At 54.0% G+C, this 8,719-nt stretch overlaps 1 long non-coding RNA gene across 1 annotated transcript; it reads right to left on the reverse strand.

The window, feature by feature from the left end:
- Positions 1–1,263: 1,263 nt before the first annotated feature.
- LOC109260092 (uncharacterized) lies at positions 1,264–8,419 on the reverse strand. Its single transcript, XR_002076859.2, has 3 exons — positions 8,361–8,419; positions 6,619–6,773; positions 1,264–1,393 (listed from the first exon to the last, which is right to left on the reverse strand). It is a non-coding gene; the product is annotated as an uncharacterized LOC109260092 (long non-coding RNA).
- Between the last annotated feature and the right edge of the window lie 300 nt (positions 8,420–8,719).

Raw genomic sequence — 8,719 nt, forward strand, 5'->3', positions numbered from 1 at the left:
TCCACAGCAGGGGATCGGATCGCAACGGGCTTTTATGTTCAGACGCAGGACTCCCCCCCCTCCCCCGCGAAAACCCTCCCCAGTGGGTGGACGATCAAGCTGGTAACGCGTCAGACGGTGAGAAGTCGTCCCGTTCCTGGGGAAGAGACTTCTAACCCTCCTTGCCAGCGCTGGACTGATGTGGGACCCCGAGGCCGCAGAGCCTGTGGCAGGTTGTACGGACCTGGTGAGAATCTTCGTGCTTATCCAATCGTCCTAGGAGGGCGGCAACACAGCCTACCACGTCATCAAGTCCCCGTGATGGGGCAGTGAGGGCCGGGACCCCCCAGCCAGCCGAGGACACAGGCGGGTCTGGGCTGGGAGAGCTGCCTGGAGGCCCCGGGCCCGCACGCGCTGTGTTCTGGAGGACGTTACAGGACTTTCGGGAAGCGTTCAGAAGTACCCTGTCCGTGCTCCCACGAGCATGGGCCTGACATTGGGTGCAGCCACGTGATGTGTTTGGGCCCGTTGCAGAGGGATGCCACCACAGTTAGAAAAGCACTCTGTGGTGAGCCCTGAGAACAGCCTGCCGGCCAGCCCCCTAACCCAGGAGGACAGGAGACACAGGATCTGACCCCAGGCCTGCGGCTTAGCGGGAGCCTCACTTGGCTTAGCTGCTTCCACCCCCTTCCCCTGGGTGAGCCCCACTGCGCTCCCTGAGGACCACCAGCCTGTGCCCCTCCAGCTACATCTTCCCCGCCACCACTGCCCAGAGGGTCCCCTGCTCCTGGTGCAGAGCGCCTGGTTTCAGGCTGATGAGCTGTCTGGGCTGAGCCAGAAATGGCCTTTGAGAGCAGGTCTAGCTGCTGCCCTGCCAGGGAGAACGCCCTGAGTGACGGCTCTCCAGCACGACGACACGGATAAACTAAGCCTCCCACATACAATAAAACCAGTCTCCCTTCTGTTAGTGTCAGGCATTGGGCGGGGTAAAGATAGGAGTTAGAGTCAAAAAGAACTTTTGCAGTTTAAGGCTTTATTGAGAACTAAGGTTCTGGGTGAGGTTCCGTGACTCAGGGAGCGAGAGGAGTCAGGGAAGTCGCGCCCGGGTATGGTGGGGTAGGGTTTTTAAGCTGCAGCAGTTCTGGGTTTAGGTTCGGGTGGGTCTTCCTTTCGTGCCAGGTTGTGCTGTCGCTTGGTGATTGGTTGACCTTCAGTTCGTTCCGGCGCGCTGGCGAGATGGCCGTCCCCTTCCAGGGACATCCTAACATTCCAGCCTCTTATTGGTGATAATGGGCGACAGATCTGATCTGGCTGCTTCCTGCGGGTGTAAGGGCGACGCTATAGTATGTGGGGTCTGAGGTTGGAATGCGGGAATAGGGCCGGACCACCATCTGATGAAATGCGACCTGGGAAACTTCATGAATTCGTTTCCGTATGAAACGGAGAAAACAAGGTAAGGGCATAAGTATTACACAGATAGCAACTAGTGGGGTGACTATGGGGAGGAGCCAAGTTAGGAGGGGTGATTGCCACCAGGAGGTTAGGGGGTGTGAGGATCCTGGGCGGGCGGTTAGAGTTTTTTGGATTTCCTTTAGGTGTTTTATATTGGTTTCAACTAAGCCTGACTCATTGAGGTAGTAGCAACATTCTTCCCTCAGGAACAGGCTAGTTCCCCCTTTTTCTGCTGTCAGGACATCTAGGGCTCGTCGGTTTTGTAGAGTGACCTGTGCTAGGGAGTTGATCTGCCTTTGTAAGGTGGATAGGGAGGTTGCTGAGGCTTCTGTTGTGATTTGGAGCCTGCCTGACAGGTCCCTGGAGGAGGTAATGGAGTGTGCGAGGGAGCCGGTCCCAACCCTGGCGGCCAATAGGGAAGTGGCCAGGGATAGTCCGACCATTAGCGGGAGGAAAACGGCTCGTTTTTGGAGACGGAATTCGAGGAGTTGATGGAGTTCTTCCTGTCCATATAGGGTGAGTTGGGGGATAATGGTGACTGGGAGACAGATAAAAGCATTTTTGGGCATTTGTTTATAAGCTGTGCCATTACACCAATAGAATCCCCCTGGGGGAGGGTCGTGGCTAGGCATAGGCAGGGGGGAGGGGCAATTTGGGGAGGCCTGAGAGGAGTAGCATATTGGGTGAGACGTGTTGCCTTGAGGGGTCTCAGTGAGGATGGGAACCTGTAGGGAGATTTGACTTCTGGGGTGGTTGATGGAGTTAGTGGTGTTGGGAAAGGGGGTGGGTAATGGGACGGCTATTACTGGATCCCGCTGGAGGGATGCACAAAGAAAGCAGTGTGACAGGTTGGTTAAGCCTGTGTGGTTAAGCAGGATCGCTCCTTGTCTGATTAACGTAAGCCATGAGAAGGGATGTTGTGCCGGGGGTGTCTGTAGTTGTGTGTTGAGCTGGTCTTCTTGGTCTGTGATTACTTGGGTATCATCTTTAAGGTTGGAGAGGGAAGGAGACATTCAGGACTCATAGGTTCGATAGGTGGTTAAAGAGGAGATGGGGTTAGAGAAATGGCCGTTCTGATACAGTTTGCCCTTTATTCTGGTTTGCCAGCGGGTATCCCATGGATCAGGGACAGTAAGGGTAAAGTTGCCATATTTAAGCAGAAGCGGCCCGTCCTTGGTCCTGTGAAGCAGTATAGGTTGAGCCAGTGTATGTTACAATAGTGATAGGGGCATCCTCCATATCGGTTGGGGGAGGTTTGGGAGCATATTTTGTCGGTTTGGTCATATAAAAAGCAAATGGTGGGAGTAATCCACGTAGAGGCTTGGAGGGTGTTGAAAGAGGGGGATTCAAAGGTGACTTGATTTTGGCACCCAACAAGGGGGCAAGGGGTAGAGGGTATGATAGAGGTGTGTCCGTTAAAAGTTTCGGATAGGTAAAAAAACCCACCTATAGGAGGGTTGTGAGGGCATAAGGGGGATGATGTTAACAAGGAGTAACAAGGGAAGTATCATCGTGATATATAAGTATGGTTAGTAAAAAGGTAAAGAAGGAGATTTTGACGGGGGAGAAATCAGAAAGAGTTCCCTGAAGCCAACAGTCAGAGACCCAGGAGAGAAATAAGGGGAGGGTGATGGGGTCGGATGAGTGGGAGAGTTGTAGCTCGTGTAATATTGTGAGTGTGAAGGTGGAAAACCGAGGGGAAGGGTCTGTCATGAAGGGGCCTGTCGGGTTAGTTTGAGGGTGAGGGGGCCGGTTGGTTGGGAGGTCCACGACTCTTCTGGTATAGGGGGTAAAGGGGGGGCCCGTTTGAGGTCGGAGGTGTGAACCCATGGGGTGTGGCCCAATAATTTAGCAGCCGTGGGGGTTGTGAGTATGACTGTGTAGGGACCCTCCCACCGGGGGGCAAGGGTTGGTTTTTGTCTTAGTCGAAGGGGCACTGAGTCTCCTGGGTTTACAGATAGTGAGGGAGAGGAGAGATCGATGGGAGCTGGTAGAGTGAGGTCAGCGTACTGTCGAATCAGGTGTCAGAGCAGGCTGAGGTAAGGGAGATAGGCAGCCAAAGGAGGAGGATCTTTTGGTAGGGGTTGGGGTAACAGGAAGGGTCACCTGTATAGGAGTTCAAATGGGCTGAGTCCTGTGGGTCCTCGGGGAGCGGCTTGGAGTCGGGTGAGTGCTATAGGTAGGAGTTGAGGCCAAGAAAGCCGAGTCTCTATGGGGAGTTTAGTGAGATGGTTTTTTATGAGGCCATTGGCCCTTTCAACCTTACCCGAGGACTGGGGGTGGTATGGTATGTGGAGTTTCCAAGTAATGCCCAAAGCTTTGGAGACCTGTTGGGTGACTGCTGAGTTGAAAGCAGGCCCGTTGTCAGACTGTATCCTTCTCGGTAGACCAAACTGGGGAATGATGTCCTTGAGTAGGATCTCAGCCACTGTGGAGGCCCCTTCAGATGAGGTGGGGAAGGCTTCTTTCTTTCCACCCTATAAAGGTGTCAGTTATAGTAAGGACATACCGTAATTTTTTGTGTTTTGGCATGTGAGTGAAATCTATTTGCCAGTCTTCGCCCGGGAGATGGCCCCGCATCTGATGAGTGGGGCCTGGGTGCCTCATTCTCCCTTGGGAACTGACTGCGGTGCATGTGGTGCATCGTTGGTGTGTTTTGGTGATCAGTTGTCGTAGGTGGGGGGTGGTACATAATGGGCTCAAGGAAGCGGAAGGTGGCCTCCAGCCCAATGTGTAGGGTTTTGTGGATTTTTGTTAGTAAGGAAGGGACTGGGCTATTTAGGAGGGCCAGTCGGGGGCCCAGCCTGATCTAGCCTGTGTTGGTGTGGGCATCGGGATGGGCCATGTATTGTTTTTGTTCATCTGGGGTACAATCGGGAGTTGTATCTTCGGTGAGGATGCCCATAGGAACTGGGTCGAGAGAGAGAGCTGTTTGTCTGGCAGTGTTGTCAGCCTTGTGATTTCCTATAGCTGTCTCTGTGGTTAGGGGTTGGTGGCCCTTGCAGTGGACAATGGCCACTTCCTGTGGGAGTTTGAGGGCCTCAAGGAGTTTTGCTATGAGTGGCCCGTTGATGATGGGGGTACCCTTCGTTGTGAGGAATCCTCTTTCTTCCCATAAGTGGGAATGTGTATGTGCAATAAGGAAAGCGTATTTTGAGTCTGTGTATATTGTGACCCTTTTGTTTTGGGACAATCGGAGAGCCTAACGAGGGCTGTGAGTTCAGCCTTCTGGGATGTGGTTCCTGTGGGTAGTGTCTGGGTCTCTAGAGTTTGGTTTAATGTAACCACAGCGTACGCTGCTCGCCGGTGGCCCTTGCAGTCAACTAGTGACCTGCCGTCTACAAATAGGGTGAGATCAGGGGAAGTGAGGGGAAGGTCCTTTAAGTTAGGTGGAGGTTTGGAGAGAATGTCTATAAGTTCAGTGCAGGAGTGGAAGGGTGGCTGCGAAGTGTCTTTGGGGTTGATTTGTGGAAGTAGCGTGGCAGGATTGAGTCTGCGGGAGAGTTGGAGAGATATTTCAGGATTTTCAATAAAGAGCGGATGGAACAATTGTATGCGTGATGGGGAGACGTGTGCCGGGGCCTTATGTGTAAGGAGATCAGATAGACAGTGCGGTGAAAGTGCCGTTAGGGGGCAGTGTAGGGTGTTTGAGTGCCTCTTGGGTTAGAGTGGCTGCTGCTGCAAGTGCTCTGAGGCAGGGTTGCCACCCCCTGATGGTAGAAAGGTAGGCGACAGCTTGTAACTTAGGGCCACACGGTTGGGTTAGGAGCCCTGTTGCAATTCCAGCCCTCTTATCTGTGTACAAGAGGAAAGGCTTTGAAACATTAGGGAGGGAAAGGACTGGTTGAGTGACTAGAGATGTGACCAGCCGTTGGAAGGCCCTTGCGACCGATCCCAGGCTGGAGAGTGGGCCTTGGGGGGTTTCTTTGGCTGCTTTATATAGTTGTGCTATACACACAACTTTGCTGTGTGTATAGCAAAGTTAGGGATCCGGTGTCGGAAGAAGCCCACTAGACCCAGGAAGGAGAGGATTTCGTCTGCATTGGTAGGTGGGGACAGGGTCTGGAGGGCTTGGAGACGATCCTGGGTTAGGGGCTTGGTGGTAGGTGTGAGTGAGACTCCCAGGAACGTGACTGTATTAGTACAGATTTGGGCTTTGTGTGGGGAGACTCGATACCCCAGGTTAGCCAGGAAATTTAGGATCTGGACTGTATCTTGTTTGGTGTGGTCGAAAGAGGTTCCACATAGTAGAAGGTCATCTACGTACTGTGGTAGAGTACAGTGACTGGAGAGTGGGGCTTTGAGGAGATCCCTGGCCAAGGCCTGCCCAAAGAGATGGGGACTATCACGAAATCCCTGGGGAAGTATCGTCCATGTGAGTTGGCAGGCCAGAGAGGTGACTGGATCTTGCCATGTGAAGGCGAAGAGGAATTGGGACTCAGGATGTAAGGGAATGGTGAAAAAGCCATCTTTGAGATCAAGCACTGTAAAATGGGTTGTGGATGGGGGGATTTGGGAGAGGAGGGTATATGGGTTGGGCACTACTGGGTGGATGGGAATTACAGCTTCATTGATTATTCGGAGGTCTTGAACTAGTCTATATGAGCCATTTGGCTTTTTTACAGGCAAGATCGGGGTGTTGCAGGGGAATGACATGGGATTAGGAGGCCCTCCTTGAGTAGGCGATCGATGATGGGCTTCAGGCCTAGTCGGTGGGTGTGGGAGATTGAGTATTGGGGTCTAGACGGGAATCGTGATGGATTTTTGAGTTTAATGAGGACAGGTTGGTGATGGGTGGCGATTGTTGGGGTGGATGTATCCCATATGATTGGGTCTACTGGGAGGTCTGGGTGTGGGTTGAGGCTGTGGTCTGTGTCGTCCGTGATAACAGCCAGTAGAAGATGAGTGGGGGAGGGAGAGGAGCAGATAGCTGGTAAATGTATAGAGGCTCCTAATTTACTGAGGATGTCTCGGCCCAGCAGGGGGACGGGGCAGGAGGGGATGACTAGGAAGGAGTGGGAGAAGTGGAGGCCATCCAGGCAGCAGGTGAGTACCGGTGTGCATGGGGGAATGGAGGGGGTGCCATTTATGCCCATGACGAAACGGAGGACGGCGTGGTGGGGCCGGAATAGCTCGGCAGGACGGAATAGGTAGCCTCCGTGTCCAACGGAAAGGAGATGGACTTACCCGCTCCCTGGAGTTTTACCCTGGGCTCAGCGTGGGTCACCGGAGTTACTGAGTCTGGGCCTCGTCAGTCGTCATCCTCCATCTCCAGCAGTTGGAAGGCGGAGTCCAATCCGGGTGAAGCCTCGCCACGTGGAGGCGTTGCGAGTCTGTCGTCCCTTGGGTTAGGACGATCGGATTTCCGATGGCCCATTTGCTGGCACAGTGGGCATGGACCGGTAGGCTTTTTGGGACGGGGACACTGACGAGACCAGTGGCCTTCTTGGCCACATTTAAAACAAGGCCCCGGAGGGGGCCGTGGTCCGGAGGGCTTTACTGCGGCTGGCCTCAGGGCAGCTACCAAGGCTCGGGTCTGTAATTGTACCTTTTGTTGGAGACGGGCGGGGCCTGTCGCCGTTGTTCTTGAGCTTCCTCTCGGCCATTAAAAACTTGAAAAGCCATCTTTACCAGGTCGGCCATAGGGGTTTGAGGGCCGTCTTCGGCCCTTTTTAGTTTTTTTCGAATATGGGGGGCTGATTGGGAAATAAAATAGGTGGCCAGTACCATGGCCCCGGCGGGGGTGGCAGGGTCTAGTCTGGTATACTGGGTAAGTGCCTCTGTGAGCCGGCTAAGGAAGGCTGCGGGGTTTTCGTGGGGGTCTTGTATTATTTCTTGAAGTTTGTTAAAATTTACCGATTTGTTTGAGGTTGCCCTCATGCCTGCTAGTAGGCATTGGATCATCTGGTCCCGGTGCCGGTGACCATTGCCTGCATGTTGGTAGTTCCAGTTGGGATTGGCCACCGGGACAGCATTGGCCCCTACGGGCATAGGGGGTCGGTCACGTGGGTTTGGTCTGCATGCTCTCTGGCTGCGGCCTGGATGCGCTCCCTCTCCTCAGGGGTGAGGGTAGAGGTGAGGATCACATGAATGTCATGTCATGTGAGACTGTAGGCTTGGGCGAGGTACTGGAATTCCTTAATGTATTGGGTGGGGTCTGCTGAGAATGACCCTAGTCGCTTCTCAGTGGCGGACGAGTCTTGGAGGGAGAAGGGGACGTGAACGCGAACCAGGCCTTCAGGTCCTGCCACCTCACGGAGAGGTAAGATGGCCGCTGGGGTCTGTTCGCTGGGAGGGGCCTGAGCACGAGTTCGGGATGATATGGGAGGCGAGGGCGGGACGGCTGGGGGTTGGGAGTACGGAGGGGGGTGAGGGCCGGTGGGCGGCGTGGCTAGATCCTCTAACGGGTCTGAGATCGGGGAAGTTGGTGAGGTGGGGTCGTTGGGGGGTTGTGGGCGGGCAAGGAGCACGCATGCAGAGGGGCAGGAGGAACATAGGTGGGGGTGAGACCTGAGGTCCCAAAAGGCCATAATGTAGGGTATTTCTCCCCATTTTCCCAGCCGATGGCAGAAATTGTCCAGATCGGTTAAGATTTGGTATTGTAAAGACCCCTCGGGTGGCCATTGAGGATCATTATCTAATTTGTATCGAGGCCAGACTACAGTGCAAAGGCAGATGAATCGGTTACAAAGAAGTTTACCTTGTAAGCCCAGGAACCGGAAGTTTTAACAGACATTGGAGGGGGGTAAGAGATCAAGGTGGTTTAGACTCGTTACTCCCCATTGGTGTGGCAAGGCCTCGCGTTGCAATAGGGGCCTATTGGCGTGCGGGCCTTTTGGCGTGCGCAGGAAAGGAGACTGACTTGTGAGACGTCTCTCATGGGTGTCAGCCGTAGTTGGAGGGGGGAAGGAGGGGTCTGTCCTACTTACCGGCTCCTGTAGGCTCTTGAGAGTAGGGTGGTTGGCATCTGGCTTGGTGAGGAGGGGGGAGTTCAGCCAAGGGAGGCGAGCTACTACCTCTCCTGGGTTTCGGCACCAAATGTTAGTGTCAGGCATTGGGCGGGGTAAAGATAGGAGTTAGAGTCAAAAAGAACTTTTGCAGTTTAAGGCTTTATTGAGAAATAAGGTTCTGGGTGAGGTTCCGTGACTCAGGGAGCGAGAGGAGTCAGGGAAGTCGCGCCCGGGTATGGTGGGGTAGGGTTTTTAAGCTGCAGCAGTTCTGGGTTTAGGTTCGGGTGGGTCTTCCTTTCGTGCCAGGTTGTGCTGTTGCTTGGTGATTGGTTGACCTT

This window comes from Panthera pardus, unplaced genomic scaffold (assembly GCF_024362965.1).
Source record: "Panthera pardus isolate Hobbes unplaced genomic scaffold, ASM2436296v1 HiC_scaffold_14, whole genome shotgun sequence".
NCBI lineage: Eukaryota > Metazoa > Chordata > Mammalia > Carnivora > Felidae > Panthera > Panthera pardus.